Source organism: Amblyomma mixtum, chromosome 2 (assembly GCF_055824585.1).
Source record: "Amblyomma mixtum isolate Tamu chromosome 2, ASM5582458v1, whole genome shotgun sequence".
Taxonomy (NCBI): Eukaryota; Metazoa; Arthropoda; class Arachnida; order Ixodida; family Ixodidae; genus Amblyomma; species Amblyomma mixtum.
Window position 1 is genome coordinate 80,504,473 of NC_143013.1, and position 22,594 is coordinate 80,527,066.

A 22,594-nucleotide genomic window follows, 5' to 3' on the forward strand; every position below is an offset into this window, starting at 1 on the left:
CTACACGAGAGGTTTTTTGAAGCCTTAACGATATCCTTACAGGCAGCAACCGCTCAGCAGATGCGTCACCATGTATGTCGCCTCGCTGCGGCAACACTAAGCACGTAAACTTCTGTTTCATGTCTTATCCTTCTTGTTGTTTTTGATGCCTTGTGTATATTTACCGATGTGTCAGAGCAATAAAATTTCAGTTGTTAGTCAGCGCCTCTCGTCTCCCCTTTCTGCGTCCTTTGTGTAGTTTGCGCTGTTTTCGTGTGATGGAAAACCAACTAGCTCGTGATGTGTTCTCCACGTAAACTTCGCAACATGTGCTGGTCAACCCGTCGTATATTTCATGGGATTACTTAAAATCAAAAAAAGTTATTTGCGGAAATCAGGGACAAGAAACGTCTTCCTGTCTTTTCAACTATGCGACTGCCTAGTCAAGGCTTGAGCGAAGCAAGCGATTCGGACAAGCGTATAAAACAACCATCGCAATTACGGGACTTAAATTACGGGACTAAGACGATGGCTGTAGGATCTCTAATAACGCGTGTGCTATCTGATATGTTTTGTTCTTTTCTATTGGTTTGCTTTTGAAATCGAAGCACTGTTCAGAGTTGATGGGAGCGCCTATAAAAGTGGTAGCATAAACGGGCTTGTCTGTGCGAACAATTGAATATTACTTCAAGGATGATTCTTAGTTGCGATGACCTGAAGTGCTGTTTGTAGGCCTTCATTTCGAAAATATTGTGGCCCTTAGACTCGGAAGGCTTTACTGCCTCAATCGTGGAGCACATTTTTTCGGGTTATCAACTTACGTTCTAGGCTTGTGCGTTTACCTGCACAAGCTTAATGAAGACCTGTCTAGATGCCGAAACTGATTTCTGTAACTATTTTTAACTCTAAAGCTGGTGTTGGGTTACAGCCATGCAAGTACGATGGTCAGTTTAATTTCGATAACCTAGAAATACTGCCCCGAGGGAAAATTACGCTATTCCGCTCTCTCAGCTGTCATCCCTCCCCTTCAAGGTGACATCAGCGATATATAATTTCTTTTTCTCGGGAAAGGGGAGGGAGGATTGATACGGTTTTTCAGTACCGAAAGACCGCAGCGATACATTTGCTCCTCGTTTGTTTTTGTCCTGTTGGCTGATGGGACAGGCTAGCGTTGTAATGAATTCGAATGAAAAAAAATATGAAGCTGAACTTATATATCGCAGATTCTGTGCGCTTCACATGCCCTGAGCGTTGCCGTTTCAACTCGTCTGTGACGTAATATCCATCTTGTGGCTGTTGAAACCGGTACATATACAACTTCGGATAATAACTTTAATTCTAAGTTATGGAGCGGCCGAAGGTTAATTTGACGGAGTCGTTCAATAAACCGTTGCCTTGTGCACCACTCCTAAAAAGAAAAAGCGCCACAAATTACATCTCCCTGCTTTCATAAAGTGCATGATAGCGCATAGTTCCATGCAGTTACGCAGAGGGCGAACTGGCTATGTAATCATTCATCTATCGCAGGAATGCAGGAAAGGATGAACTTCGCATCTGCCCTAACTGGCAATCCGTACAAAGCATAGATTTAGGTGCGGAAATAGTTTTTTATTGGAGAAAACCTGTCATATGTGCCCTTCTTGCATTCAGCAACTCATATGAATGTCACAGACGCCTCGCGACGCTAGAAATACTATTTTCGTGTTGTAATTAACATTCTTCATCATAGATGCGGAGGCCTACAAAAGCTGCCCGGCCGCGAATGCATGTTTCGAATCCACTGTTTAGGACATATGCTAGGCAAGCCAAATACGAAGTTTACCAACTTTCCGCCACTACCGTAGGGTACGAAGCGGGTTTTAAGGAACTCGCATACACGGTGGCACTTCTTCTATTCTGTGTAATTTTGTGAAGCTCACGTATGGTAATGGCAGCTGCGATGCTAATCCGTCATGCGTCTGAGTTCACGCGTGCTCGAACGAGACAACCCGACATTCACTTGAAAAACACAAAACCAGAGATCGACAGGTGGTTTCCTTTTTATTTACCAAAGTGTGGCGTCGGGTCCAAGGAGATACGGCAAAATTTCTGCACACCGCAGCTTCGAAGGCCTGCACCTGCAAAAATTGGTAGAGGCTTAACTTGGTTAAGCCCGGTAGGCTGCGAAAGCAATCGTGTGCACGCCGTTTAGCTAAACGTTCTTCCCGTTCTTCATCCCTTTCTCGGGCACGTCGCTGTTTCCTAGCTTCAGCAAATCGTCTCAGCTTCTCCTTATACTTGTCCGTCGACATGGCTGCTAATGAGGCCTTGGTCGAAACACCTTATATATACACATCCACAGGTAATCTTCTCTCAGAGAGAGGAAGGGAAGGAGAGAGAGAGCAGCAGCGGCGTGGTTACCCTGGGACTGCGCCGACGAGCCGAGCTGGTCTCCAGTTTTCTCTCCGCTTGGTGTGACGTCACCACAGCGAGCGCCTCCTCGCGGCTGCGGCGCGCAGTAGGTGCGCGGCGCGCAGTGGTTACCCTGGGACCGCTGCGACGAGCCGAGCTGGTCTCCAGTTTTTCCTCCGCTCGGTGTGACTTCACTACGGGGGTCGTCTGAAGGTCAAACGTGGTTACCGCCGGGACCACGCTGACGGCTCAAAACCTAACGTAGTATTGCTTTCGCAATAAAAGACACGGACAAAAACATAGCCTCCAATGTCTAGCAGGCCCACGACTGCTTGTCACAATCTGGCGCATCCGGCATTCGTTGCGACATAGAGGAGGTTCGATATAGAGGAGCTTTCCTTTTATAACTTTGCCGTCACTGGAACGAAACTCTCCGACGTCGAGGTCCGACACTCCGGGACGAAACAGCCAGCGCAGCAACTCTCTAATTGACCCGACGCGGCCTGTCGCATTGACACCGGGATGCCGCGGCTTCATTTCGGAAGTGCCCCTCTTCGCAAAAAAAGTGGCCAGGGACTGATAGAGAGAGAGGGATAGAGTGAAGGCTCAGAAAAGGGAGAGTCGCACCACTCTATTAGCGCTTGCACAAAGTCCGCAGCAATGGAGAGGGCCACCGCAGCGCCCAATCGCCTCGGATGCTCGCGTGCGAGCGCTCTCTCATTAATAGGGATTCTGGGGAAATGCGCGCCGCCGGCGCGGTCCCCGTTCAATATCGGCTCCTCGTCTTCGAGTGTTATACAGCGGCGAGAGATTACAGCCGCATCGCACCTCTCACGGGACTGCGGGCCTGAAGAAAGGAGGAGCCGGCGGGGTGTGTGGGGAGGAGAGGGATGTGATTGGGGAGCAGGGGAAGAGCAGGATACACTCCTCCCAAATTGCCTCGTTCCGTGGGAAACTCGAGCGGCGGTAGTAGTAGCAGCAGCAGCAGCAGCAGCGGCAGCTAAGCTTCGGAGAGCAGAATATAGAGGCGTACGCAAGCCGACGTATTAGCGAATCTTAATTCCTTTCCCTCTCTCAACTGAAGAGAGCGTGAGGCGACGCGACAAGCGGATTCGGAGTCCGCTGCTCGCCTGCAGAGCGTGGCCACGTGCTAGTGCCGTGCCAGAGAGCGCGTAGCGTTAATTAGTCTTCGTAAACCGGCGCTGCAGTCCACCTTCTCCATGCACGAAGACTTGTTCTAGCCTTATCAGAACCTCTCCTCCTTTATCACCCTTTCTCTCTTTTACAGCGCTTACTTCCAAGAAATAGCACTGGCTCCGTGATGTGTCCCTTATTCTATTCTCCTTTCCCGGTTAAGGACAGGACTGCCGTAGTCTCCCCCTCCCCATTCTTTCCCTACCTCATTTGCCAATCTACATTCCTTCTTCATCATCCCGGTATTGTCCCGTTTACCGCTTTGTGCAAAAGCTAAGTGTTCTCGTGCGCCGCTATCATGCAGAGTGACTGAGTGACCCACTTGCGCCATGCAGAGCTTGCTGCTGTTCTTTCGCAAATAATTAATTCCTGCGAATTCTGAAATCTAAAATTTCCTAGAGAAGAAGTTTAGAAGCGGGCAAAGAATGCAGACGTATGTTAGGTTACGACACCAGGCGAACGAACAAGAAAATGACAGGGTTCCTTCTTGCTGATTGCTTTGCTGAGTTCGCGTGTGTTAGGGTGGCTTTTGAGGAGTCTCGCCCCTCGAGGTACTCCAACGGGAAGGGCCATATGCACTCACCTTACTTTCTCTCCCCTTCCTTGTTTTCCCCACTTCTTCCTCGCTTCTTCAGTACGATCGTCTTTTAATTAGAGGCGACCTTGGCAAGGCGCGCAGGCTAATCATTCAGAGGTGAGACTCGGGCGGAATGGAGAGAGCATGAGGGAAATGCTGAGAGAGGGAGAGAGTCAGGTCTGGCTGCAGCTTAGTACGGCGTCCGTGCCTCCAGGAACTCTTCCTCCGTGCTGTCGGTGCCCGCGTCTGATTAGGAAGGGGCGGCGCACGGGCGAGAGTCGCTTGTTCGGGAAACAATTCCGGCGAAACTACAACGATCTCGAGTTAGTAACCTTGCTAAAGTGGCGCAACTTGTAGCGTGCGATTCGGAGTGTTACGAAAGGCTTCCTGTCTTCCTTCCGATGATTGTTTTCGCTTGTTTCCTCCTTTGCTTGCGCTGACGGCCTTCTGATAAACGAAAGAGTCTAGCTGCCGACTAAGCTTTAACCCTGAAGCTTTTTGCTTTGCTTACTTGCTGTCAAGACGTCGTCCATTCGAACAGACATGTCCGTACCGAAGAGACGTCCGCACTGCACAAATTTATCTGAGTTGCGCAAAAAAAGACTAGAAACTGCTTTTTCAGCGACATCGCGTCGGTTCTTGCGTGCTACTTTAAATGGTCCAGTTCCAGGACGATTTGCTCGGAGGGATGGGAAGAGAATACTGTAGCCGGCGCTTGGTAAGCCAGATGAGCAGAGCCCTTAACTAACCTGTCCTGCAGTTTAAACCCAGCGCCAGACGGTTCCGACATGACTTAATGCTTCCATATACAACAGCGGGCAACAGTTAAGTGATTTATATGAACTGTCATTGGTACTGCTGAGAGATTTTGGACTGATTTTTATCCTATACTTCATGGTTTTCTTGGTGTTGGAGGAACGATTTTAGTCCCGTATACTTTGGCCTAAATGTATTCAGCTGAGATACGTTCGACCAGAAACATGTAGGCGGAATATTTTGATATAAAATGTGGATGTGTACAGAGGTGGGGAGTGATGCGCCTGTGAGCTATACAGAAGGAGGACCAAGTGACGTTTTTTGTTTCTATGTTTGTTTCGAAACACTATACACGAGTAAAGATCGCTGCACATCGTTGTTCTTCCTGGTTACAATACTGTTAAACCAACCACACTTGTTCCTACACTATACGATGGAAGCAGCAGTTTCTTTACCGTACTTGAGAGAACGCCGCCGCGGTGGCTCAGTGGCTATGGTGCTCGGCTGCTGACCCAAAGGACGCGGGTTCGATCCCGGCCGCGGCGGCTGGAATTTCTTTGGAGGAGAAATTCTAGAGGCCCGTGTACTGTGCGATGTCAGTGCACGTTAAAGAACCCCAGGTGGTCGAAATTTCCGGAGCCCTCCACTACGGCGTCTCTCATAGCCTTAGTCGCTTTGGGACGTTAAACCCCATAAACCAAACCAAACCAAACCGTACTTGAGAGAGCTTTGAACATTGATTGTAAGCAAACACAGCTGAAGTTTTCTTTCGATCCAGCGTGGTTGGTTTGCCTGCCCCTAGTGCGTGGAATCTGAAACGATTCTCCCCGTCGGCACCAGAACAATTTCTGGAATGCTTTCTTAATCTCGTATTTACACGCATTCCTGGCTGGACTATGCAATACTTACCGCACGAGATTTGAATTTTGTGAGTGGCGCACTTGTCACATTCAGCATATTTCTTTGTGACGAAGGTAGTCTTTTTGCGCTGGTTCCCTAAATCGCATCCTCTTGAGAGCATAGTCAACGTTGAATCTGCGCGCAGTTTTGTTAAACCAAGGGTTACCTTATGATTGCATAGAAAATGGACCAGACGATGCTTCTCTTTGACTCCTTTCTCTCAGCGGACAAAAATATAGTGCGCTAAAAGAGAACTTACTCCCTTTATACTTCCATATAGGCGTATTAATGTTTAGAGTACCCCGTGTGATAGTTCTTAAGGCTCTTTCTACCACTGAAGCAAGCAAAGCATTTGGGTTTGAGATATCTTAAAGTATATTTACTTGATAATCAGGCTGCCTTCAACATTGTGGTCACAACGTTTTCTCTTTTCCTTTCCAATCTTTCTCAACCAAAAAATACAGCAGGAAATCATTCACATAACGAAAGCACATCAAAACTCTCATGATTTCCTGCTCTGTTTTCTGATAGAAAAAGAAATGGAAAGATTAACCCGGATGAAATGATGGACGCTTTCGAAACAGTTTTTGAAGGCCTAGAATGATATTTTTAGATTGTAAGGTAGAAGAAATATTTCTTATTTTGTAGCTTCAGGCAGGTGGCGACACGGCAGTTAACTTAGCAACACGTTCAAGAGGAGTCGACTCCAGCGCCACCGCTTCGTACGCTATAGTGACCGACACGAACGCACCAGTGCGCAGTCTCTCCCGCAAGCTGCACTGCCCCTTGTAATACACTGTAAAGCAAGTTTGATATATTGTTTGGAGACATAAATATTCCGAAAGATGTTAAAGAAACAACAGAAGAGAGATTTCAGAAACGTACGCCATTCGTCAGTTTTCAAATTGCTCGCACCAATGAGGAAAGAGGAGGGAGGATGCACAAACACACAGAGCACAGAACTTCCAACTTCTAAGTCCTTCTTCCTCATCCTACGTCCTCCTTGTTTCGCGCAATTTGAAAAAAAAAAAAGCGAAATGCACCAACCAGCTCGCCAGAAGATACTTCTTGAATATGCAATTGACGTAGCGGATTCTTAAAGGTGTGTTATTAGAAATATGCACTGCAAAACGTATTACATAATCTTCTCTTTGAGAGGTAGCGCCTTAGTTCTCTGCGCTTAGTGCAACAACAGCAGAATGTCTTCTATATGTTTTTCGTGAGTAACTTCGCACATTGGGGTCTTGGGAACCAAAGCGACTGACATCCTAGCCAATAAAGAGGCGTCTGCTGAACAATAAACTAAAGTCCCTCAAGATACCAAGATATTTTTTAAAGAAAGAGCGCTCAGTCATTTTAGAACCCTGTAGTGTCACCCCAACCAATCGTGTGGGACCAGGGAATCAAAAAGACCTGAAGAACGGCATTACTACACCGCATTCGCACGTCTTCTGCTCGTACCTCAGCGTAAATGCAGAACGCGATCTGGCTTCGTCTCCGCTTTGTTCTTTGTGCGGTGTACGTGTGAGGTGAAATTAGAGGCTATCTTTAGTGCTGCCCAGATAACAACTCAAAGAGGGGGGTCGTGTTCGCTTCACTGAATTAAAATAATTTCGCACTCTCACTGAGAGCCAGTTTACCCGCGGGGAAGCGTCCATTGAGAACGCAGGCATCCCGTCTGCTACTAAATTTCCTTCAAGACACGGATCTCGACTAGGAATGTTTACAGTGACAGTACACAGCCACTTGAGCTTCTGTGTTTATGCTTATCTGCGCTTTAGCGCAGATCTGCTAGGTCACAGATATGTGCCTCAAACTCTCGTATTTTATTATTATTTAGGTGTCGCTACGTTGGAGTCATTGCCGGAAGAAAATTCGCAAGGCTAACTACACCTGTAGCTTACAACTTCAACCTGTTAAACTGCAAGTAAAGCGTTAATAAACTGATGCGCGTGCGTGCGTTCGTGCGTGCCTGCCTGCCTGCGTGCGTGCGTGCGTGCGTGCCTGCGTGCGTGCCCTTCTATTTTTGTCCCGACCGCCATGCACGTCTGAGTAGCGCGCAGTAAGTAGAGTTGCAGAACAAACTATTCCCTGTCTTAGCACTGCTACCGAACCGATCACCAATCGCAGTCGAACGAGAGCGCGACCTGCAACTGGGGCTCCTCTGCGTGGCATATATGCCCAAGAGTGAAGCACAACCTGTACGGCGATACGAAATGGTGGTTACAAAACTAGTGCACTACTCGTCCCTGGCAGCTCCGCCCGTTCGTCCAGTCCACTCGATGCTCTCTGGATAGCCACCGCAATCTCTGCACCAGCAACGTCAGCGGGTTTTGCCTTTTTTTTTTCCCTTGCTTTCTGTCGGAAACATGCGGGCACCGGAATCGAACGACCGGGAATGAGAAACCGGGGGAGAAAGAGGAGAGAGAGGAAGATGAGAGAGAGAGGACGCTCGATGCTCGTCGAACAGCAGAGCGAGCGTGCTCCGCCGCTGGACGGCGGTGGTCCAACACCAGTCGTAAAGCACTCAATGCATTGGGCCTGGGGTTCGGTAATGGTGGTTGGTGGTAGAGCGGCGGAGAAGGAAGGGAAAGAGGAAGTTGCAGCCTTGCGTCTTGGTCCTAGGAGTTGTATCCTCCGTCCCCCCCCCACCCCTTCCATCCAACGATACAGCGGCGAGGGTGAGAGCAACGCAACAAGCGAGTAGTTGCAAGGCTGGGGCCTCGATACTGGCGACCTCTGATTGAGGAAAAGTGTCTTTTTTTTTCTCTTCGTTCTGCATCGTAATGCACGCAACCGAAATGAGAAGAAAAGACAGAGAAGGAGAACGGAAGGGGAGGGAAGAAAAAAGGGAGGGAGGGAGGGAGGGAGGGAGGGAGGGAGGGAGGGAGGGAGGGAGGGAGGGAAAGCTGAGCCCCGACCTCCGCGAGGCGCCCGCCTCCACCCGCCGTTATTTATTAATATAAAATATCCGAGCGCCGAGACCTCTGCCGTGGCGGACGACCGCTTGTAAAACTCGTAAAACCAGAGTTTATTGTCGGCCCCTTGCGAGCCTGGGCCCGAGAGTGTAGAAACAGAGAAGCGAAAAGGGAAAGTAGCCAACGGTCGGCGGAGACGATAAACGAAACGTGGAAGAAAAAAGAAATAAGCGAAGGAAGGAAGCAATGCTAGCGCGTACGAGAGGCGCTCGGCGTGTGCGCGAGAGGAAAAATGAAAGAGAGAGAGAGCAAAAAGAAAGACGCGCCTGTGTGTGACCGACGTATAAGTGAACGTCCCAGAACGAGGGTTGCGTTGTAAAGATACCCTCCAGGTTTGTCCAGTTTTGTTTATTTGTTGCGCGCCTTTTGGATTGCTCACCTTGCGTTACGTTATGACCGGTCCCATCCGCTACCTTCTTTCTTCTAAACAAACACACGCGCACTGGCACACAAGCGCGCACAGATGCCAGAAGGGCGCTTGGTTTACGATCAAGGTTGTCGCTGGCTGCGTCGTCTTTTTAAAGATAGATAGCGCACACCGTCTCGAATTGCGAGCTCTATAGCTTTCTCGCTTTTCGTCTTTTTGAATTTTTTCCCCGTCTACAGCGTCTGCCCAACGGTGTGTTCAGGTCGGCATCGCAGGTAAACACGCCTTGTCTATCCCGAGGGGGTAATGCGATTCCGATCCTGCTATCGCATGAGCCACAGCAATAGCCTTTATTTGTTGTTTGTCACAACGGTATCGTTTTTCAGCGAGCTCTTTGTTGTTAGGCCTTCAATAAGCCACGCCGTATAACTTTACAAGGAGTTTTGTTTCACCCATTTACTGTGACATATTTTTAAATTATTGTTTTCCATCTCTGTGTGCTACACAACCAAGCGGATGCAAGTTTTTTTTTATATATATAACAGGCGCCATGCCCGAATGCGTAACGAACTTATTTTAAATATGATCTTCGCAACTCTCCTTTGATATAAATGGTGGTCCTTGCAACTGAGCTGATGCCCGTATGACACGCCTTTAACAAGAACAGAAAACAAGGCGAAACCGGTATCATTTTATGAAGCTATGCCAACAACAAATGACTATACCAGTGAGGTCTCAAAATCACAAAAGCTGCCTTGTATAAAGTTCCAGGTTGCTCCCAATAGGGCAATGCTGCGAGGCGGTACGCCGGCCCGCGCCATTGTGTGTGTTGTTCAGTAGAACTTCCTATAAATTTTACCTCCAGATCCGCCAGGGGGACAGAAAAGGTAAATGTTGTCGCGCTGGCCGTCTATCAATATGCCCGACCGCTGCGATTGTCGAGGTAGTTGTGGGACAGCGACGTACACACATATAGCCTGCATTTTTGCTGGTTGGTCAATGTCATGGAAGCACCTTATCATCACTAAATATGGGTAGTGTTAAACAAGGTTTAACAGACGCCATTATCTAAACACGGCATGTGTCTACGACACTCTCTTCGGGCTTCTAATGTCGATGATAGGGCTTCGTTTCAGATACATTAATCAGTCATCACGTAGCAGTGAGCCAACATTAAATGTCCTCTAAAGCGAGAGCTCACCTTCCCAATTCCGCCCGCTTATGGCATAACCGTATCAATATTGCGATTATATTTCAGGTATACTTTATTTTATCTTTGCTGTTTTTTCGCCTTCCATCGCAGGCTCAGGAGACGACACCTCTTTGCTTATTACTTAAGTGTTTAGTCGCGTTTATAAAGTTAAATCCAGCAATAACAGAAGCTACACACGACACAGGAGAGCGCAGGACAACGGCTGGACTGATAACTTACATTTTGTTGAAAACAGGTCTCCGAGTTGTATAGTCCCACATGAGTTAAAGCCACAAGAAAAGTAAGCTAGGCATGATAATGATGAAACAGTTTATTTCAAGCCACAAAGACTAATAAGGGAAGGCAGATCGGATCCGTAGTCCGGGACACAGTTGGTAAAAGACGCTGCCCGTGCTCTGGCGACGAGGGCTCGTTGTTCCTCGAGGACATGAAAATTAAAAAATAATAAAATTTGTTGTTCCTTAGAGCTATACCTGGCGCATTCACATAAGATCTTTCATGCTTGTTTGTCGGTAATGCCTGAATGACTTCATGCTCCTTCTGTGCTTTTTCGTGATATAGTATGGAAACATCGCTGAAAAGTGGCTTACATTTGCAGGTACAGTCTTTCTCAAAAGTATCCAGCCCAAGGTGTGACTAACGGGGACAGGGGGACAGGGCTGCGTTAGTGACACCTCTATCGTTCTTTATAATGCCGGGATAAATTTCCTATCGCGTCTTATATGATTCCCTGTGTAGATTCCAAGTTCCTTGGTAGGTAGCGCTGGAGCAGGCCAGAAGCGTATTTATATGCCTCGTTCTCGCTTCAATAAAGAAGTTGTCAGTAGCACCCATGTTCGTCCTTTCTTTCGGTCGTCCCGTCTTTTGCGCTAAAATATGCGTGTGAAGAACTTGGATACTCGGGGACCCAAATCTTACTAAGACTGGGAGAACTTAAGTCCTCAACCCTCCCAAGCTTAGGACTTTCAATTATGCTATTAAGCCCCGCCACAAGGCTTGGAAGCAAGCCCCTTGGGCTGGAAATTTTTGACAAAGACTGGACATGCGCTGCAGCGAAAGGTGAGACGGCCATCTTCTCCGGCGTGCAGCCTCTGCTCAGTGCTCGTGCACCTTTTCATCAACACACGGTCCAACACACTGTCCTGCGGAATCTTCGGAATAACTTTCATTACGCTTTTCACGTACTGTTTCTTTATGTTTGGTGAAGCACAGTCTATTTTTCCCACGAGCGAAATTCGTGAGCTGACCCCTTACATCCAAGCTGGAGTTGAAGACTACATTTGAACTTTGACGCTTGGTGATTTTGTTTAATATTGTACGCCATCTTGCGCAAACATGGGACCACTTGAGTGATCCGCGTACTGTGGAGAGTTGGAACTCTTTGCATGGCAACATTCGTGCATTATAAATTTCTGATTTTGCCTCGGCAGTTGAGCCGTAGCGTTGTATGGTGTTGTGTGCAAAATTTATATTTGTAATCCTTGTCATGTGCCCTTTTATGCGTGCAATTGTACCACATTTTACGTGCCCACTTCTGCTATAGCCCCAAGAGTGGGGCTGCAGTATTTTCAAATAAATTAATTATTCAAATAAATAAATCAATGTTTGTTCGGTCACATATTTTCTGATTTGTTTTAGAACACCATCCAGCTGTTTAATGACTTAACTGTTTTCAAAAAAAGTGTTCCTTGCTAGCTTATCCCCGTTGTCGTGTGCTCTCTATTTCATGTACCTTTTTTTTGGTGGTGGGAGGCCCACTATTCAGCCTTGTCATGTTATATCCGCCGCGATGCATGTTATCGAAACTGTAATGAAGAGAATCATTCATTATACCACCCCAGATGCAAGAGAAAACTCGCCTGCCGTGCCGGGTTTTCTTTTTCTGTTTTGTTTTGTTTTGAATTTGGGAGCGCTTCATTTCTTGCGTGCAAACGCCAGCGCGTATTGAAGGAGCGACCGAGTCTATTTTGTGACCAATCACAGCCTCTCTTGCGAACGAATTTAAATGGAGGAACAATAGCAGTGAGGGATAGGCCCACGGGAAAAGAGTGTACACAGCATGAAGTCCTGGAGTGTCTGCAGCAGAGTCAATGCCGGTCGCCATTACTGAGCTAGGCCTTAAAGTTCAACTTCCGACGATCCTCCGTGGTTGTTATTGCGTTTGTTGTCCTCAGATGAAAAATAGCACATAACCACTGTTGTTGTTGTAGCCTTTGAAAGATTGGCGCATACCCACACTGGGGGATCGGCCAAGAATCGGGAGGTAAAGGTTGCTATTCACCTGTATACTAAAGGCAAAAGAAAAGCGCACGGGAGAGCAACACCGGGTGAGTCTACCACAAGGAGGGCACGGAGTGAAAAAAAAAAAAAGAAGTAGTTTGGATTGGAGAGAGAGAAAGAGAGAGAGAGAGAAAAAAAAAAAGAGCGCGTTGTGCATTTCTTCGTTTCTCTTTTCGCAGGTAGCCGATGCCGATGCCTCCGAGAATCCGCTTCCAAGTCATTCGACGCTATGGTTAAGTTTGCGAGCGACCTGACAGCTTCCAAGTGAGTGTTGTCTGTTATTTTCGTGTTGCCTTCTTTGCGACTGACGCAGAGTTGACTCTTGGCTTTACGTATACTGCGCGTGTGAACATACCTATATGCATTGGTCCCTTTATCAGGTGGGGTTGCAAATGGCCTACTTGAAAAGCGTGATCGGGAACGGACGGGGATGTCCTGAAAGTAAAGGTACCAGAACTGAGCGTTCACGTGCCCTCCCTGGTAATCCAGAAGTGCATTATTCTTCAACTTTTAAGTTAAACTTTGGAGCTGACCCTCTGTCTGAATGTAGTTGCCTTGAGTACGATGTGAGAGACGTCATGGCTTGATTAATTATGTGATGACTGTTCGAGATTTATTGGAGCCTTTGGTTACATTTAACGCTATATAATTTGTTGGTGTGCTAAGCAGCATTAAAAAACAGCTGTAGTGCGTCTGCATCCTTGTAATTATATTTCTCTGGTGTTACAGTTCATTCGTCCGGACCATCTAAATAATTAAGTATTCTCAATTTTCTCCCGTCTGGCACAATGCTAAATTGGACCTTTGGTTCCAGAACGGCCCCAATGCGTCGGACTGGTCCAAAGCGTCAACTCGAATAAATCGTCCTTTCGAAATGTGCAAGTTTCAATTAATAACATACCGCTGCCAGCGCCCTCGCGAGAAGTCGACGAGAAGTGCATTAATCCCGTGCGCCAGCGGTGTAGAGGGGACGGAGAAGTCCTATCATGTGGTGCGCTTTGAGTCACGTGACTTCGGGGGCTCTGGCGTAGGGCATTCGCGAAATGTTAAAAGTGCCCCATTAAGAGACGCCGCATCGGAAAAAAATTGTTCGATGCGATTCCCCACAGAACTTGATGCAATGCTGACAATGCTGCCCCATGTTTTCAGTGCAATTTCAATAGGGCCTTGTCAAAAGCGGCATCGAATGCAGGACTTTTCGAACCACGATTCAATGAGCCGCCCTAAATGCACGGCGCCCTGTGCCTTAACGTATAAAGCTGTGCGTATAGATCGGAGCGCTTAAAGCTTGCCATTCAGCCCGCTTTGAAGTTGGGAAACGCTTCCTCTCCGATATGCGTCGCTCCCTTGTGCTAATACTTGCCAGCGATTGCGTTAGGATGCCTTCTGATAGCCCAGGAAAAAGTCCTGCCCCCAACCCACCTGCCCTTACACTATACCGCCATCTTGTTTTCCGCTCAGGATTTCAAAAGTTGAGAGAGTATTTATCTGAGCGTGCAGGGGCCCATTCAGATTCAAAACCTTTTTTTCTTTGTTTGCTTTTGTCCGACTCTTTCACGGGCACTTTCATTGCTCCTTGGTCTAAAATGCCACTAGACCGCATAAGCGTTGAAAGGAGCGTTTCAGGTCGGGGAATAAAAAAAAAGGATAAAATGAAGGAACATGATGAATGACTGGGCGCTAAAATGACATTTCAAAGCGCCACTGTTCGCGTAACGTTGTGAGAGTGTTCTTCCAGCAACGATTTCCTTTCGAGGAAAGCCACGAGACTTGCAGGCCGCTAGTTTTTTTTATGTGAAAAAAAAGGGAGAACGCAGAGGGAGGGAGACATATCGCTTTTTCGCGCTTGGATATCATTTACACTTTCGGATCGTTACGAGCCAATGTGGCTTCATGCTTTCTGCAGGAAACACGGGAATAAAGAAAAAACAAAGACATGTAGTAAAAGAGAGTAACGGACTCAGCCTGACATGATGCAAGACCGGTACCGTGACCCCGTATTTCTTTTCAATGGTTGGTGTTTTGATTTTGGCCCGCTCGAGGAGTTTGTTTCAGAGCATCCACTTCACGCTTCCCGCCTTGCCATGAAATGTACACTCTCAACACGAATACACCTATAAAAAAAGTAAAAGAGAATAATTTATCCTCTATCACACTCCCTTTTAAAGAAGAGTGCGCTGGTAATCTACCTTACTTCCTTCTTACCCCACTATGTTTAGAGTGTAGTGGCACATCACTAGTGCTCAAAATAAATAAATATTGTTGCGGCTTTCTTTTTTTGTCCTTCGTTATTATTTTTTCTTCCCATTTTCAGGCTGTAACGCTCAAGTTTACGTTCAATCTGGCCACCTATTCAAGCACAAGCAACTTCACTTTTTTTTTTTTTGCACGGAGTGATTTGAGGCTTGATACGGTAATTTGCTGCTCAGTTCACCTTCGTTCACCTTGGTTGAGCTTCGGCGTTGAAGTAGTATTAGTTGTAGTCGGTGTAATTAACCGGAAGGGTGTAGCCACAATAACCTTTGGAAGAAGAAGAACGGTTGTAATGACGACACTCGTAAGGTCACTGAAACGCCAAATGGCAACGCACCGCACTGATTCGTCCGAACGCAGGGACACTGTGTGTGAATGCGTAGTTTCTATATCCCTCCCAACTCCTCCCACTGCTGTGACGATCTACCGAAACGCATGCATTGAACTCGTCCCTCATAATCGGCCACTTGTCAAACACCTTGGACACATATTCTGCCGCTTTTAAGATCACAAGTCTCCCTTAATTACTATCAAAGACTGGAAAGAATAGTACTTGGAAAGCCAACATTTCTGAAACTTTTAGCGAGCGGTCTATAAGCTGGTGTATATATTTGCGTGTCGTTTCCAAATTCTTTACCCAAATATTTCGCAAAATGAATACACCTCAACAGCTGTCTCTGAATCTCGTGTTACAGAGTGGTAACAATATAATGAAGTTTCTGTCTTTTTCCCTAGAAGTAGACGACGTTCTGTTTTCAGGTTATAACTATGTAACCATTTCCTTCGTAGTCACTTGCAGTAAGTAATAGTCCATGTAAAAAGACTTCCTGTGGTTATAAGATGTAAATGCATCGCTTCAAGCACCGTCGTGTTTTGGAGCGCAGTGGAACAGAAGTAATTCCTTCATTTTTTAAACTTTATTTTAGTTTCACAGACAGAAAAAGAAAAACGTCTCTTAATTTTTGAACATCAGAATCGTATTAACTAGACGTCCCTGTCACTAACAAAAATAACTGCGTTAATGTCGAGCCCGAGCGCTCTGCAAGACCTTTTCTGCGGAGCTAGATGCTTTCTCAAGAAAGCCCATGTGTAACAATCAGCGCGAAAGCAACTACACATCGTGTGTGGGAGTCGCTTCTGCAGTGTCGCAGTGCGCCAAAGCAGTTGACGACGAGTGAAGATTAACTATCTCCGACAACTTCACGCTTCGCGGAGCATTTGTTGTCTGTGTCATTTAAAGCGTGGGCTAGCTCATTCCACCGGATGAGCTTCCAACGGAAAAGCAAAACTATACAGCGAGCCAGTTGTCGGAAGCAAACGATTAACCAAGTCGCGAGTTGGAAGAGAATGGTTTGATGGGGCGCGAGGAAGAACTGCGGAACCGGGGAGACAAGTTTTGAAGGAAGCTGTCGCGTTAGGGAGTGGAGTCGTTCAGTCCCTGGGATTTTGATTTTTTTTTTTTTGCGTGCTTACATTGCGGGCCATTCACTCACTTCGTTCAACCTTTTGTTCACTTTAGAGCTAGGCCTCGCGACACTTATTTCCGTACAGCGGTGCGAAGGCAGCGAGGTACAGCGGTCATTTGTGCGGACGTTCACAGAGGCGACGAAAATCGAGTCTGCAGGAAGAAATTTTTAGCCCTACAGTCTTTTCCTGGATCTACGACCAACTTGAAGCGCCAAATTAAGAACGAAAAAACTAATCAAACTGACTTACGAAGTGATAGAAACATTTGCACTTTGGATTGCAACGGTAAATGCCGCACTTTCAGGGCAAGAGAGCGGCAGATGTCTCATTGTATTATATACGCGTATGCTCTTTATCTTAATTGGCTCACAAGTGGAAGCGTAGTAAGCCGCCAGTCAATAAGGATCGCGATTCTGACCGCATCTCTGCGCATCGTCTCTGTCACTGCGGCAGAGTACCGTCGGACTTAAAAACCAACGGCTTTTGAGACAATTACATTTGAATGAGTAACACAGAAATTAAAGGGCATGCAGACTAATTATGCAGCAATAAAAATTCATGAAGTCTAATTAAGGCAGTAAAGAAAATTCGTGCAGTATAAATGACATGCCATGTAGTTTTACTAGTATAGCATGTTCTTCTCTGGCCCTAGTTTTTAACGAGGGAGCCTCGCCACATCCTGTCCAATCGAAATTTAGTTCCGATTTAAGTACAAATCGGTTTTTGTAATAATCCGATAGTCCGATAGTGGTAGCCCGCTTTAGTAAGAATCGAGTGCGTTCGGATTTCAGTAACAAAAGGTATTCTACGCAGCTTTTCTCAGCGTGCGCCATTTCGCTAGCTGTGATTCGCTGGCACCAACGCTGACGTCACATATCGAGGTGGTGTTCTACTTTAACGACTCTCGCGCCCACGTGACCTTATGCGAAGGGCATGGGTCTCACGTAAATGTCTCCAACGAACCACTCGTATCCGCGACCTCCTGATGGCTCAAACGAGCACGCTGACGTCACTCGGCCCACGAAACGCGCTTGTTCAAACGCTTTAGTGGAAACAGCATCAGAAAACACCCGTCATCGCGGAGCCAGAGAATGCGGTACGCGCTGTTCAAATGTGTTGTCCACCGCCTTCCTTGACTGGTCCCCCTGAAGCTGTATAGCGAGCACTGGAGTTCACGCAATTAGTGGCGCCGAGTGCCACACTCGCTGCACCGTTATCGCTTGCACAGAGGGCGCTCAGTTGCCGGCGTACACTGCCTCTCTCTTCTGGGAAAAACCCTCGCTAAAACGCACTGCACTCAGCGACGACGATCGTGGGCGCCCAGCATTGTTTGGCCCGGCGTGCTTCATCTTCATTTGAGGCAGCGCAGAGCGGGAGGAGAGTCAGAAGAGAAGAAAGAGAAAGATGAAAGAACACTCCTCCTTCCCCTCCGTTCTCTTTCTCTCTCTATTTCTTGCGAAGGGTGAAGAGGGGGCCTCCAACTTGTGCCTCAGTGAATGCCCCGCTTACGAGTCGTTTAAGTTCGTTTATACTGATTAGGCCAGCGTCTTTCTGTTGCGTTCGCTCTTCTGGTCTTTTTATCTCTTTTTTTTACCCGAGTGAAGAAAACCTATACCGCTATCTAGATGTACACACGCGATCAATTCAGCTTATTCCTTTGAGTCAGGTTTCTTCACATTTGGCTGGGCATTGACTTTCAGTTTGCTTCGTTTTAGTACTGAAAAATAAAAATATAAAAAGAATGGAAGAAAGCGTTTTCTGTTAGGCTTAGCCATACATTGCCGTGTGGGCCGCGATCTTTCCCTCGGCTCAGTTCTGTCTTCAGAAGTTTGTGTTTTTGTTCGCTGAGCAAATACAAAGTACGACGATCCCTTATACAAAAGCAAAACTGAGAAAAAGAATTGGGTAACGCTTAAGGTTCGGCTTTAAGCGTAGGAGGCGATAGCTTTATCGGGGCCGTTCCTATTGCCTACTCATATTTACTCATGTACGCATCAGTACATGTCTCAAAACAAATTATTAAGTCGAAGACCACAACGCAAACACTAGGTCTCTCTTTATTGAACTTGAACAAACGACGGAAGCATGCTTAGTTTTTCTTTTCGGCACTATGTTCATGAAATAAAGAAAAAAATGAGCATTCATGGCCTGTGGGTAGCGCCCCCGTTTCGGAATCCGAAAGCCCAGGGCTCGTTTCCCACCCAAACCCAAACTAACCCAATTTTATTTTCTACTCAGTACTTCCCTTTAGCTACATGGCCCTCCCTGAGAAATGCGCTGTCAATCCGAACATTCTTCGACCTATTCCTTAATTTAAATAATTCTTTGATTCCATAGGGATTTTTCGCACGCGACCAACGACGCCTACGACGACGCCGGATTTTCAGCGACGCGGTATCGTTAACGCTATCGCATTGGAAAACGCAATGTAGATGGAACAAGCATATTTTATTAAATCTGAGACAGAAAGTTGATTCGCGTCACTTAGAGAATCAAACAAAGCTTTGCACACAATCCTGCAGTTGAAACCTGTAACTGAAGCTTCAAAAGACATGAAATCACCGTTTGGACTCCAACGCCCCTAGCAAGCTAATAATCGAGGAGCCGCGACATCTGCTGTCGGGATGAAAAGTAGATATGAGTCCCCTGCAGTAGCAATAGAGATAAAACACAAGGCAATCAAGAGTTCAGTGAAATTATCATACACCGATGTCTCGGGAGTGAAGTTTGGTTCTAATGCAGGAAATGCCGACGATTGTTTCAAGAAAACGAACATCCTGGGATTCAGATACTTTGTGATGTTCGTCCCAGTATGAGACAGCTTCATAGAGTACGAAACTAGACATTCACTCAGGGTTCTTGGTTAGAGTAAAAAAGGAGCAGCACTCACACCTGGACACCCCCTCGCTACCATGCCTTGGCGCTGAAAATTATTGTGGAATCATCGCGCTTTTACTCTCAGCAAAAACTCAGCAGAAACGTTGAAACAATTCTTCTGTGGTTCTAAAATATTTTTGTGCCCTACTACAGCTTGATGAAAAAAAATATATAGCCGTTTTTGTTTTTCGTTTCTCACGAAAAGTAAAAGTCATCACAACCCCACGTCATATTCCCCAGGTAATATTCATAACGCTTGCGAAGTTTATGAAATGGCTGCGTGATTCTGGTAAAGCATTTACAATTCTAGTTTCGAAAACACAAAATGCCTCATTCTTTTAGAATCTCCGTCAATTACACCTTATCTCCAAAATCGAGTCTTAAATGCAAAATGAGATTTTATTTTTTTCAATAGAAGTTACTCAAGCTGTTCAGATAGTCAAATACTCAAGCCGATTCGTGTATGTGTTGCTGTGTTACTGCCAACTTTCATGAAAGCATTGCTCGTACTTTTATTACTGTGGGCTGTGTTTTGTTTAGTCGCGCATAAGAAACTAAGGTTACCATGCGCCAGATACAAGGTATTTCATCGTTGTGGGTATGCCCATTTGTTCAACGTCAGGTAATGCCGACAAGACCCTTCCTAATGTGTACATCAATATTTTTCTTTTATCGTGACTACCTCGGAGAACTGCGTTCAATTAATCCGTGCCTCCAGTTGCTACAATAGCTTTGGTGATCGACTGCTCCAACTATCGGGGTGAAATCCCGGCCGCGAGGGGCACAGTTCGGTGCAGTAGAAATGAAAACACGCCAATGTTACGTCAGAGCAGGTTAAATAATCTCAAGTTGGTCTAAATTAATCCGGAGCCTCCAATACGGGGTCTCTTCGAAGGTTCGACGTGTTAAACCGCATACACCAAACATGTTTCACTCGCGAGTCCACCAGAATGTATGGCTGTCTCTATAGCGCATTCGCGACGCTGGGGCATTTCGCGTTGTCTGCGCGTGAGCGTACAAAGCTAACAACTACGAAGAGCCCAGCTAATAACGATGGAACACATATCAAGTGCGAAAAGCTCGTGCTTTGTGAACAAATTGATGCGCCAGGAAACGAGCTATCGTTTACTCGCCATGGCATGTCGCCATAGTCCAACGCCATAGTCCAACGAAAGCCCCAGCATTTACTCTTCGCTTCTATAGTATCCTTTTCTTTTTACGGAAAAAGCTCCGCCGAACGCTGTTTCCTCTCTGAAACCCGCGCCTTGGAATAATCGCTTGCTTTGTAAAGAGTCTTGAAGGATAAAGCAAAATAGTTTAGACCTGCGCGGCGGCGGAACGTAAATATATAGGCACCCATTGCGAACACGCTCTCGGATGACCCAGCTTGCAGTAGAAGATGCGGCGACGAAGCAGCAACAGAAGGAAGGAGAGGAGGAGGAGGTTTACTCCTTCTCCTCGCCTTTGTCGTCGTCTCATTGGAGGCGACGTCCTCGGAGCGACGTCCAAGTCGTTTGTCGGCCGAGGAGCGGCGGCTTGGCCGGCGCCTTAATGCAATCAAGGCCGATTTATGGGGCCGCCTCGACGCCGCTGCTGTTGCTGCGCAAGGAAGAAGAGGAGAGCTCTGCTCGCGCGCTCGCGGACGCGCGGGGTCTGGCTCGACAAAAAAGGCGCTGCTAACCTCCCCTCTCCTGCTCCTCTTTTCTCTCTTTCTCTCCCTCCCTTATTGTGCGTTTGGCCCGCGCATTACGGGCCGGCGGAGCGAAACAGCCGGTAGCGGTGACCGTTGCGCGCAGCAGCGGTGCAGCCCTAAAAGCTCCGTGCTTCCCAGTTGCATCCGAACTGCCGTACCGTATTAACGCAGATTTTAGGGGCTTTTGAAATTACTTAAGCAGAAGCTTTCGTTTCTTTCCTGCACGTGCAAGCAAGTGCAGCGCCTCCTGCTGTTAGCCAATAAAACGGTGTCATGCGGCCCTTGTTTTTTTTTTTACTGGGATGGCAGCGTACCAGTGACACCTGGCGAAAATAGTGGTGTTGTCGGTGTGAAACTTAGGTGAAACCTCCCCGCTTTATCCTAGCTAGGGGGCAGCCATGCACGCACCAACCTTCACCCTAGATCCATCATCTTCCTCCCACCTCTACCTTCCAGAAGCGCCGCCCACTAGTCACTGACCCACCCCACCACCTTTCAACCCAACTCCACCCAACTGTACCCTCTAAGAAAACTTCCGTTGCGTGTTAAGCTTCGACTTAGTAAAAGTATGAAAGTATAATCATCCAGTGTAACTCCAGCTCGTGTAGCAGCTTTCTCGTATGGTTGTTGATCGTCTTCTTACGTTGTAGCGTTTTAACACGAGAGCGTTAAGGTTCCCGTTGTGCAGAAAATCTGGCGTCGACGGCGACGGCGTGAGCGAAAAAGTAGGTGGCCCATCTGCCACCTAGGTCACGTGACCTTATGACGTCATCGCAGCCTTCCCACCATGGTAAAAGCAGTTACATTGATTATAGTGAAGAGAGGTTGCCCGGGAAGAGCACCCTAGGTCTGACAAACCCCACCGGAGGTTGTGTTTGAAACAGCCACCTGTCGAGGTCAGTGGCGCATCGCTTAACCCCGCTTACGATCGGACCCTTCCTGTCCCAACTGCCCCTTTATCTATGCGGACCTGGCCCATTACCTCTTCTATTGCCCGGCTGCTCAGCAGTCGGCTTCCTACCCCCCCCCCCCCCCCCCACCTCCTTTATCCATCACCACCTGGCTCGACTGGCTTGGCGCTGAAGGGGAGGAACAGCGACTTCTGGTCGCCCAGGCGGTCGACATGCTCGGCCTGTAAATTATGGCCGAATAAAGGTCTTCTACTACTACTACCCCGGCACCACTGAGCGAGGAATAGTATGACTCCCAGCGACTTATGAATCTGAGGTGGAGAATGACCGATTTCAGTAAGACATGTTGACGGGCTAGTTGGTTTTGCATCTTGAAACTTGGGAAAAAACCCACCTAGGCGCAAATAATTTCACAGGGACACAAAAAGAGACGAGGAGACAACGAACAGGCGCCGTATTGGCGCCTGTCCGTTCTCGTCTCTTTTTGTGTCTTTGTGAAATTATTTGCGCCCAGGTGGGTTTTTTCCCAAGTTTCAAGATGGCCGATTTCGCTTACATGGGCATTAAATGGTTAACGCTATCACGTAATACCATCAAAGCGGAGCTTAAGTGACCCCTCTAGTTTTTCCTTGGCCTGTGCATATGCGATTGCTCTTCTTTGCTGTCAGATCTTCCGATGTTGGCGCACTTCGTTTTTATTTTTTCTGCTTCCTTTTCCATAGGCGACGGCAAAAGCAACAAACGTGCTTGGTGGTTGT

At 47.2% G+C, this 22,594-nt stretch overlaps 1 protein-coding gene across 1 annotated transcript in view; it reads left to right on the forward strand.

Annotated features, from left to right (window-relative positions):
- Nucleotides 1–22,594, forward strand: part of LOC149359864 (metabotropic glutamate receptor 5-like) — a 469,646-nt gene that overhangs the window by 114,128 nt on the left and 332,924 nt on the right. Inside the window, exon 2 of the mRNA XM_089571977.1 lies at nucleotides 12,815–12,899. The gene's annotated coding sequence lies outside the window, so the exon portion shown is untranslated. The remainder of the gene's footprint in view (nucleotides 1–12,814; nucleotides 12,900–22,594) is intronic.